Source organism: Schistocerca gregaria, chromosome 5 (assembly GCF_023897955.1).
Source record: "Schistocerca gregaria isolate iqSchGreg1 chromosome 5, iqSchGreg1.2, whole genome shotgun sequence".
Taxonomy (NCBI): Eukaryota; Metazoa; Arthropoda; class Insecta; order Orthoptera; family Acrididae; genus Schistocerca; species Schistocerca gregaria.
The window spans coordinates 490,979,638-490,990,990 of NC_064924.1; positions in this window are offsets into that span (position 1 = coordinate 490,979,638).

An 11,353-nucleotide genomic window follows, 5' to 3' on the forward strand; every position below is an offset into this window, starting at 1 on the left:
ATCCATCCCAATATGAGCGTCACCTGTTCCTTGATGTTTGGGTTTGCAGATGATGAGAAAATGTTCTAGAACACAGAGGATATAGAAATCCTACAAACACAAATAGATATTTAGATGTCACTTCACACCAGTACTCAGCCCAGAAGCAACCAGTACTCAACATAACATTTTCGCATGCCTTATGTATCAGAAAACAGAGAGTAGAAAGCCTACAAATACAAATAACCATTTAGATGCCATTTCGCAATACCGCTGCTCAGTCCAGAAGCAACCAGTAAATCGGTTATTTCAGTTCAAAGGGAAACTCGATAAGATCATACGTACAAGAGATAAGTGTGACGGTAACAACAGAACTACATAGTTCAAATCAGGCCATATAATCTGAGGAACAGAACTTAGTAAAAATTAAGTTGTGGAGTTCGTCGTAAACAAGGTATTTAAAAACAATATTGAAATTGTTCAAGAAATCACAGCTTGTTTTAAAAATAAACAAAAGGTATTTCACGGAAATCATTCAAGACTGTATACAAATGTGCTTCCATTCTGAGGAGGGTGCACGTATGTCATTTTAAAGCTTCCATTGGGCTTCTTCAGTAAGAATTTCGGAGTTGAAAGGGAAATTACAAAATTAGTTTCTTAGCTCCAAAATAATGTGTTTGCAATTCTAGAGGAAGTTTCCAGATTTCACCGAGGAAATGAAGTATAGCTTAATAAAACCTACGTAAACCACCTTCAGTTTATTGCAGGCATTCTGTACCATTTGTCTCTTCTGCAGATAAACTACACTAACAGATGGAATAACTTAACGGGAGGAAATTAAATAGTACGACGCTGACATAGTGTCTAATGTACAAATCGAAAAGGATGTTGTACAAGTTAACAATAAAGATATTGAACTAACTAATGATATTTTTCAGTTTATAGCAGACGAATGGAAAAACTGGTATAAGCCGACGTCGGGGAAAATCAATTTGGATTCCGTAGATGTGTTGGAACACATGAGGCAATACTGACCCTAAGAATTATCTAAGAAGATAGATTAAGGAAAGGTAAACCTACATTCCGAACGTTTGTAGACTTGGGGAAAGCTTTTGACAATTTTGACTAGAATATTCTCTTTCAAATTCTGAAAGTGGCAGGGGTCAAATATAGGCACTGAAAGACTATTTACAATTTGTACAGAAACTAGATGGCAGTTATGAGAGTCGAGGGGCACGAAAGGGAAGCAATGGTTGGGAAGGAAGTGAGACAGGGTTGCAGCCTATCCCCAGTGTTAATAAACCTGTAGAGGAAACAAAAGAAAAAATTGGAGCAGGAGAAGAAATAAAAACTTCTTGCTAGACGTTACTGCATCCGGCAGTTTCTCCAATGTTATTAAGTTTACGTTCTTATCTTGTTCACGAAGAACAACATTTATATCTTGCACATCCGTGCAGTGTGTTTCATATTACTTCAGTCAATTAGATTCAGATACTGTGTTTGTTAGTAGATTGTCCTTTTTTTATTTGTTTAGAGGTTTCATTATTTTGTATCCTTCGTATCGTCTTGTTAGACGATCTATTCCCCTTTTTGTAAAAAGAACCGACCCACCTTCTTTTCTACTTGGCCGGAAATATTCTCGATAGTTCTGCCAAAGTATTTACTACTGAGTAAAAAATAATTTATATGATTTTACATGATTATACGCGTGCATGCTACTAATCTGAAACAGCAAATATTGTATACTACATATTTATGCTCAGTTCTAGCAGGAATGAAGGCGAAGAAAAGCCTAAAGGTCCATTTCGGATTAGGGATGGCGTCTATCGCTCAAACAACCTAATTTTGATTATTTCAGTTTTCTTCAACGCTATTTTAACCGGGCTTCTAAAACCAACCCAAAATAACCGGTTTCTGAAATAACTGATTTTCGGTTTTTTATTGCTATTATTTCCGGTGATAAACACAAAAGTCGAGTAACGATTGGAAAATTTTGACTCCCTCAGTTTCAAGACACATAGAATCAAAACATAAACTATGCAAATAAAAGTAAAGGAAGTACGTCCACCATTTGCTGCTTTTCTCGATAAGTGATAAGTGGTTGAATACTACAAAAATCACCAGTATTCTCCTATTGATTCTAATTATTTGAAACTCAGCTCAAAAGTCATAGTACCCAATGGTACTATTTGGACATCACGAATAGTCAGTGCTAAAGGGTGACAACTGAGTCTGAAGAACTCCGCGTCAATTTGTCCTTTTTCAAGCGCTACAAGCATGTTATATAGACACAGGCAGCAGATAAGCTACTCTCTATTGAAATTGTTAAGTTTTCCGATTTTTTCTTATATTACGTCACAGATGGGTTGTGGTTACTCCTATCTTGCAAAAGGATCATGGCATTTCACTCAAATCGCACTTCGTAAAATACATCCACACTAGGGATGGTGCCATTCTGCAATAAACTGATCGCCGACGACAGTGGGAAACTACCATATAGAACAGGTGCGGAATGTCTTGCACACTGCATTTACACGCTTACCATCTAATAGGGCGCGACACATGCCAACAGGTACATTATTGTCTCAGCATTTCTGATGTCATATGTTTTTTGCTCGTTTCTGTGGTCATTGTTAATAAACACTGACAGTTTTCCCCATTTTCTATGACAACTGAATGTTTTACAGCAATGCAAATTTTACGAATAAAAATTACTCGGTCTCTTATAAATGTTAATTTAAAAATGATTATTTTTTGCGGTAAAAAGTGAAAACACTTGCTCTAAAGGAGACCAAACAAATACCGAAAATACCGGTTATTCAGAACTAAAATGCCGGTATCGGTTTTTCCCATGAGAAACGCTGAAGACCTCGGAACGACGGGGCGCAGATGTGAGCTCCGCCTGCGACGACAGGTATCGATTGCGAGGGCTGGGTCTGCAATTACAGCAAGCGGCTGCAGCTCCGGCTGGCTGCCATAAATTCGTAGCGAGCAGCAAATTGCGCGGCTACGACTGGCACGGCCGGCTGCGTATCGACCTGGGCGCCGACAGGTAGCGCGACCGCTGCCGGAGTGACCCAGGGCCTGCTCTGCGGGCAGCCGGCTCGCAGGCGCGAGTGCCAACACGATCGTCTGCGAGATGCGCGCTTTTGGTACGGCTGCAGGTGCGAGGTTATGAATACAGCACGGACACGCAACACGCAAAATAATAGCAAAGATATTTTAACACAAAGGGTAAAGAGTGTGTCATTTACAGGCAGGTGCTGTGCAACCTTTGTGGCAACACGTTAATGATGACAAGAAACAGTTAGAAAATATAAGAAAAAGTAACTAGAAAATCGTGGGTTGCTCTTCCCACGGACGTGACACATGGTAAAGATTTATTCCTGTATGTGTTGATTTTAATTAATTTACACTACTGGCCATTAAAATTGCTACACCACGATGACGTACTACAGACGCGAAATTTAACCGACAGGAAGAAGACGCTGTGATATGCAAATGATTAGCTTTTCAGAGCATTCATACAAGGTTGGCGCCGGTGGCGACACCTACAACGTGCTGACACGAGGAAAGTTTCCAACCGATTTCTCATGCAGAAACAGCAGTTGACCGGCGTTGCCTGGTAAAACGTTGTTGCGATGCCTCGTGTAAGCAGGAGAAATACGTACCATCATGTTTCCGACTTTGATAAAGGTAGGATTGTAGCCTATCGCGATTGCGGTTTATCGTATCGAGACACTGCTGCTCGCGTTGGTCGAGATCGAATGACTGTTAGCAGAATACGGAATCGGTGGATTCAGGAGGGTAATACGGAACGCCGTGCTGGATCCCAACGGCCTCGTGTCACTAGCAGTCGAGAATACAGGCATCTTATCCTCATGCCTGTAAACAATCATACGGCCGCGTCTCGAGCCCTGAGTCAACAGATGGGGACGTTTGCAAGACAACAACCATCTGTACGAACAGTTCGACGATCTTTGCAGGAGCATGGACTATCAGCTCGGAAACCATGGCTGAGGGTACCCTTGACGCTGCATCACAGACACGAGCGTCTGCGAGGGTGTACCCAACGACGAACCTGGATGCACCAATGGCAAAACGTCATTTGTTCGGATGAATCCAGGTTCTGTTTACAGCATCATGATGGTCGAATCCCTGTTTGGCGAAATCGCGGTGAACGCACAGTGGAAGCGTGTATTCGTCGTCGCCATACTGGCGTATCACCCGGCGTGATGGTATAGCGTGCCATTGGTTACACGTCTCGGTCACCCTTTGTTCGCATTGACGACATCTTGAACCGTGAACGTTACATTTCAGACATGTTACGACCCGTGGCTCTACGCTTCATTCGATCCCTGCGAAACCCCACATTTCAGCAGGATAATGCACGACCGCAAGTTGCAGGTCCTGTACAGGCCATTCCGGACACAAAAAATATTCGAATGCTGCCCTGGCCAGCACATTCTCCACATCTCTCACCAACTGAAAACGTCAGGTCAATGGTGGCTGAGCAACTGATTACACACAATACGCCAGTCACTACTCTTGATGAACTGTGTTGAAGCTGCATGGGCAGCTGTACCTCTAAACACTATCCAAGCTCTGTTTGACTCAATGCGTAGTCGAATCAAGGCCGTTATTACCTCCAGAGGTGGTTGTTCTGGGTACTGATTTATCAGGACCTATGCACCCAAATTGCGTGAAAATGTAGTCACATGTCACTTCTAGTGTAATATATTTGTCCAATGAATGCCCGTTTATCATATGCATTTCTTCTTGCTGTAGCAATTTTAATGGCCAGTAGTGTACACTCCTGGAAATGCAAAAAGGAACAAATTGATACCGGTGTGTCAGACCCATCATACTTGCTCCTGACACTGCGAGAGGGCTGTACAAGCAATGATCACACGCACGGCACAGCGGACACACCAGGAACCACCGTGTTGGCCGTCGAATGGCGCTAGCTGCGCAGCATTTGTGCACCGCCGCCGTCAGTGTCAGCCAGTTTGCCGTGGCATACCGAGCTCCATCGCAGTCTTTAACACTGGTAGCATGCCGCGACAGTGTGGACGTGAACCGTATGTGCAGTTAACGAACTTTGAGCGAGGGCGTATAGTGGGCATGCGGGAGGCCGGGTGGACGTACCGCGAATTGCTCAACACGTGGGGCGTGAGGTCTCCACAGTACATCGATGTTATAGCCAGTGGTCGGCGGAAGGTGCACGTGCCCGTCGACCTGGGACCGGACCGCAGCGACGCACAGATGCACGCCAAGACCGTAGGATCCTATGCAGTGCCGTAGGCGTCCGCACCGCCACTTCCCAGCAAATTAGAGACACTGTTGCTCCTGGGGTATCGGCGAGGACCATTCGCAACCGTCTCCATGAAGCTGGGCTACAGTCCCGCACACCGTTAGGCCATCTTCCGCTCACGCCCCAACATCGTGCAGCCCGCCTCCAGTGGTGTCGCGACAGGCGTGAATGGAGGGACGAATGGAGACGTGTCGTCTTCAGCGATGAGAGTCGCTACTGCCTTGGTGCCAATGATGGCCGTAAGCGTGTTTGGCGCCGAGCAGGTGAGCGCCACAATTAGGACTGCATACGACCGAGGCACACAGGGCCAACACCCGACATCATGGTGTGGGGAGCGATCTCCTACACTGGCCGTACACCTCTGGTGATCGTCGAGGGGACACTGAATAGTGCACGGTACACCAAAACCGTCATCGAACCCATCGTTCTACCATTCCTAGACCAGCAAGGGAACTTGCTGTTCCAACAGGACAATGCACGTCCGCATGTATCCCGTGCCACCCAATGTGCTCTAGAAGGTGTAAGTCAACTACCCTGGCCAGCAAGATCTCCGGATCTGTCCCCCATTGAGCATGTTTGGGACTGGATGAAGCGTCGTCTCACGCGGTCTGCACGTCCAGCACGAACGCTGGTCCAACTGAGGCGCCAGGTGGAAATGACACGGCAAGCCGTTCCACAGGACTACATCCAGCATCTCTACGATCGTCTCCAAGGGAGAATAGCAGCCTGCATTGCTGCGAAAGGTGGATATACACTGTACTAGTGCCGACATTGTGCATGCTCTGTTGCCTGTGTCTATGTTCCTGTGGTTCTGTCAGTGTGATCATGTGATGTATCTGACCCCAGGAGTGTGTCAATAAAGTTTCCCCTTCCTGGGACAAAGAATTCATGGTGTTCTTATTTCAATTTCCAGGAGTGTATATTCAGACAATTGATGTGCAATAAATTCATTCATAGCAGTCATACTGAAATACGGAAGATGGAAAAAATATTGAAATGGTGCAAAAAATGTATGCTTGAACGTAAATGCAGATGCTAGCCTGGCCTGTGGGCTGTGCTGTTATACAGGTATGACCAAGAACCGCGTATCAGCCTAGCCGTTTTTGCGCGCTGGAACAAAACAATGACCAAGAACGGCACCTGTGGCTCAAAAAAATGTTCTATGTTTTTGTTAGTGCATTAGGTCATACTTGACGGTATTTTCACAACGGCAACTAGTTGATGCTTGTATTGTGGGTGCCGCCATACCCAACGTATCCAAAGCGTTTAGTGTTTAAAGAGATAATGTATCGAAAATACATACTGCTATATAAGGAAAATGAAACATCATCAATTGCGAAGTCAAAATGTGGACGGAAGTTTGAGGTGAGTGATGTGCGATCGTTATTGAAAATCATTGAAGAAGACTGTAACAAAAAATAAGAACATGACAGCTGAAAAAATGATTTCAGAATTGAATGGGCAGGGCGATCCGTCTTAAAAGAAAAACGTGGAGCCGAAGCCATAAAACCTGGAATTTGGAGCAAAGTGTTACGCCCCGACAGAGTATGTGAATTTGAGACTGAAACATTTTCAGTGTTCCCACAGCTCAGCATTGCTTCAGCACAGGGAGGGGCCAACACAGACCAGCCACAAAGCGTAAACATATCGACATAGTTATTTGGTCGCCAACACTTCTGTGTGAGACTGCGAGCGAGCTCAGCAGAAAGTGTGAGACAAAGAAAGCACATGGAACTGCCTTGGTTGCTCTCATACCATTAAGACGCAGCTAGACATGGCGCAATAATGCCTATCAGGGACTTGACGGAGGACTTACGGTACTCAAACAAACATATTAAACAAATGTAGGAGAACTAGAGATCGCTGACAACTTCTGATAAGCTGGATCAATTCTGTCATTACGAATTACGTTGCAAAGCGAAGGCTCTCATCAGTTCGTACAGTACCCTGACCAGCTAGCTTAGGCTCAGTCCAGCTGTAGGATCAATAGCGTCCATGTCATGCAAACATGATTCCCTGATAGCTGTATCGTCACAACTTGCGTAAGGTTGTTCCGGTATTGCCACATTGTACCAGTCATACTCTAACTACCTGGCATAAATGCAGCAGTTCTGTAATCACGGATAACTAGCACTGGAGTACAGGAGGGAAGCTGTCATTGATGGGTAGTCCATGGGTCCACCAACACCTTTCCAGTTCATATCCGTAGAAAACACTAAAAGTTTTCAGACCAGGAGAGGGTGACTCCTACGGAAGGAAGAATTTCATTTTGTCAGATGAGTCTCGTTTCACACTATTTCCAACTTCTGGCCAAGTTTACACCCCAAGAGTGAAACTTGGCGAGGATTTGGTGATGATTTGGGAACCCGTATCGTAGTATTCTACAAAGCTGAATAGCTGCTAAGGATCATGTGACCAATTTTGTAATCAGGTCCATGCCACGGTGCAATGTTTACTCCCAAAAATGTTCCTGTGTTCCAAGACTATAGGGCCACTGTTCACACAGCTCGCACCATCTGGGACTGGTTTTGCAAGCACGAGGACGAATCGTCGCATCTCCTCTTGCCACCCCAGTCACAAGTTCTCAACGTTATTAAGCCTTTGTGGTCTACTTCGCAGAGAAGGGTGCGCTATCACTATTCCCCTCCATTTCCGTTGACTAAACTTGCAGCTATTGTAGGAAGAATGTTACAAGAGTACCTTGAAAGCATACACCACCTATATTGATAAATTCTGAGAGAAATGGAACCTATTTTGAATGCCAACTGGTTTTCTACACTATATTACGCATGGCAATGTGTTGTCTTTTTGGTGTATCGATATTTTTGGCTATCCCTGCACTCACAACACGCTGTAGAATGCATTAATTTGGCTTTAGGATGTGTCTGCTATTTCTCATAATACGTCATTCTTACATTTACTCATTCGAATGTTTTCTAGTAGTTCGTAAAGGTATAACAAATTATCACAATTATTTTAAATTTTTACTCTTATTCGTTTAAAATAATTAGGCGTCAAACATGAATCTGTTTATTCTGACGAGACTATTTCGTATAAAATACTAGTGCTCCATCTCTATTTACGCTTTCACTACTTCAGAAACCGGCCTGAATTTTGGTTAACGACGGCTACGGTTAAGCATTCTGGGATACCATTTTCATCCATCTACCCAAATAGCAATATTTCGCAGTAAAATCAAAAAATCAATAGCTGCATGAAGTTATTCATCATATCAAAGTGGGTTCGTGCAAGTTACGAAAAACACGCATGTTCATGGCATGTATTCTTTTCCACGACATCCATTAACGCCCCTCGCGTTAACATTTAAATGCAAGTCAGATTATTTACGTACCTGCATAAAAACCTAAGTAACAGCTGGGACGTAAGTGCGTATTATTCTATGCAATAATAATAAAATACGTTAATACTCATCACATTTCAGATGACAGGTTATTTCTGCATCTGCATAAGGTACTTTCAATGTAACCGCTGCTGAAGTTCTGTTTCCTTACCTGCAAAATAAAAAGAGAAATGGAGTTTATAAGTAATTCAGCTCACAACAACAAGTTATTTGAATGTAATACTAAATGGCATAAAATTGTTAGAAGTGTTAACTCCGCGTGATTTCAAATTATTGGGTGCTGTTGCATATAAATATTCTAACGTGCGTGAATCCTTAAGGGACCAAAATCCTTCACACTACTTAAACTAACTTACGCTAAGGACAACACACACATCCATGAGGGAGGACTCGAAATTACGACGGGGGCGCTGTTGCATATAGTTTCATGAATTAAGGACAAATACATGGTCAGATGCCTATTTGAAAGAATGCATCTTCAGTTTTTCATTCGACGTTACGTTGACAACCATATCATTAGACAAGGAGCACAAGTAGTGACTGCGAAAGGACGATTGAGGAAAATTGTTGTGCCCTTCACTTGGGAGCCGTCTCGGCACTTGCATTAAGTTATATAAGACCACGGAAAATAGAAATCCGGATGACAGGACAGGGATCTAATCCGTCGTCTCCCGAGTATGAGTCCATTGACTTCAAGTTGCGCCAATTCGCTTGGTTAAATGTTAGAAGACATGTGAATAGTAATAGTAGTAGTAGTAGCTGTTGTTGTTGGTTTTGTTCATTCTAGTTGTAAACGTCCAGTCACATTAATGTGACCATCGACTGTGTTCGATGTCAACAGGTAGTAACCACACGCGGTAGGTGGCAGCACTAAAGTGCGCGTCATTTATGTTGGCGGCCGAGTTTAGGTTCGTTCTGCGCATCTGACGTCACAAAACACAGCCAATCAACAACAGAGAATGACGTTGCCAGATCTCGACTGCAGAGCAGAGCACGGACGAGTGTCTCCAGTTTTAGAAACGTTCAGTCATAAATAAAGTAATAGAACAAAAGCAATGTCTTGATAGTACACTTTCTTTTATAGAAAGTTTGGTAAAAGCATTCTTTAGACCAATTGCTTCATATTCTATTAATTAATTAAACCAAACAAGCAATAAGACTCCTAATTCAAGAGATAGCAAGGAAAGGTGTTTGTATCAATCTCACGAACTGCTTTTTCGCAATAAAGAACAGCGGTAATTGTTTATTTCCTATCGTACTTCGACGAAGTGTGAGTATACAGTGTTTGTCAGTATTTTGCGTGACTTATTAGAGTCCTCATGGAGTTTCATTATAGGACGAGCTGCGTTAGCGTAACGGTTAAGGTGTTGAATTTAGCAGTGGCACATGAGGTCAGAACGAACTGTAAACGAGCATATATTGAACAATCTTTATCAGTGGGCGCAGTCGCTGGGAGGCCTAACTACGACGTGGTAGCTTTCTTTTCATGTTATTTACGTTTAATAACTTCGATGATGTCTTCATTCTGTTTTGGTTTTCCAGGCTTGATTAACTATGACTGTTCGCACTTTGATACCTATATAAATAAAAAAGATAAAAAAAGCGGGCAAGAGACCTGCGTTCGGATCCAAATAAATACAAAAGAACAAACTAAGAACAAAATGAACAACAAATAAAATACAATAAAGTATTATACCCTTTGCTTTCTCCTTTTATTATTATTTTTTTAATAAAAAGTTCAGAGGCATATTCAATTTTTGTTTCGTTGGCGAAACCTGAAGTGGTGGCGAACGGCCGTGCTAGTTAGCTTTAGGATGAAAGTGGCGGTGGCACTAGCTTTGTTTTTGTTTTTAGGCTAAAAAAAAAAGAGATAAAAAAATTCGGAAGCGAAAGGTGAAGAGTTCAAACCTTGTGTGGTGCTTAATATTTTCTTTATTTAAAAACAATATCGAAGTGTCTTACTTCACGAATTTTATTCTTTTCAATGCAATTTTTTGAAATTTCTAGTGCTTTGTCTCTTCATTAACCCTTTCGCTGCTGCAGACACGTGATCCCCGCATTCCGCGCTGTGCGCGATTTTGTCATCACTGCACTGCTCGCCTGTGCAGACACATGGTGTTCCCACTGCTTTGACACACTTATCATTCGATTTCACAAAAACTATTTGGCCCAAAAAATAGATTTTTACAAATCTTCTTGACTGCTACCTTCCCCTCATAAATGACTTAATTTTGTTTCGATGTTCAACCCAGATATTGTGCAGCATTAAATGTAGAAAACCATAGCACGAAATTTTGAAGAGTTTGCAGAGGTAAAAATCCATAGCGTATACTTTCCGTGTGGTCGATTCTAGTTGCCACAATGTTGAGAATGAAATGTGGACAAGATACCTAAATTTCATATAAAATTTACTGTATAACAATATCTCATTTGATTGAAGTACCATATAGGTGTCGTATGGAATATTGAGAAATATTCCGTCTTTCGCAACAAAAGTTTTATTTACACTGGGTGCGTTTGGCTTTTTTTTTTAAAGCACTTCAATCAATGAAAGGTATGGCACAACACAATGGTACTCATGTTATCTTTCTTGTTTTTGATCCACAGTCGCAGTTTTACCAATGGTATTGAAATATTTTCTTCTTCTGCAACTCTAATAGGCGACTTATTTAGACCAGACGCTTTTCTCTCTCTTGAAG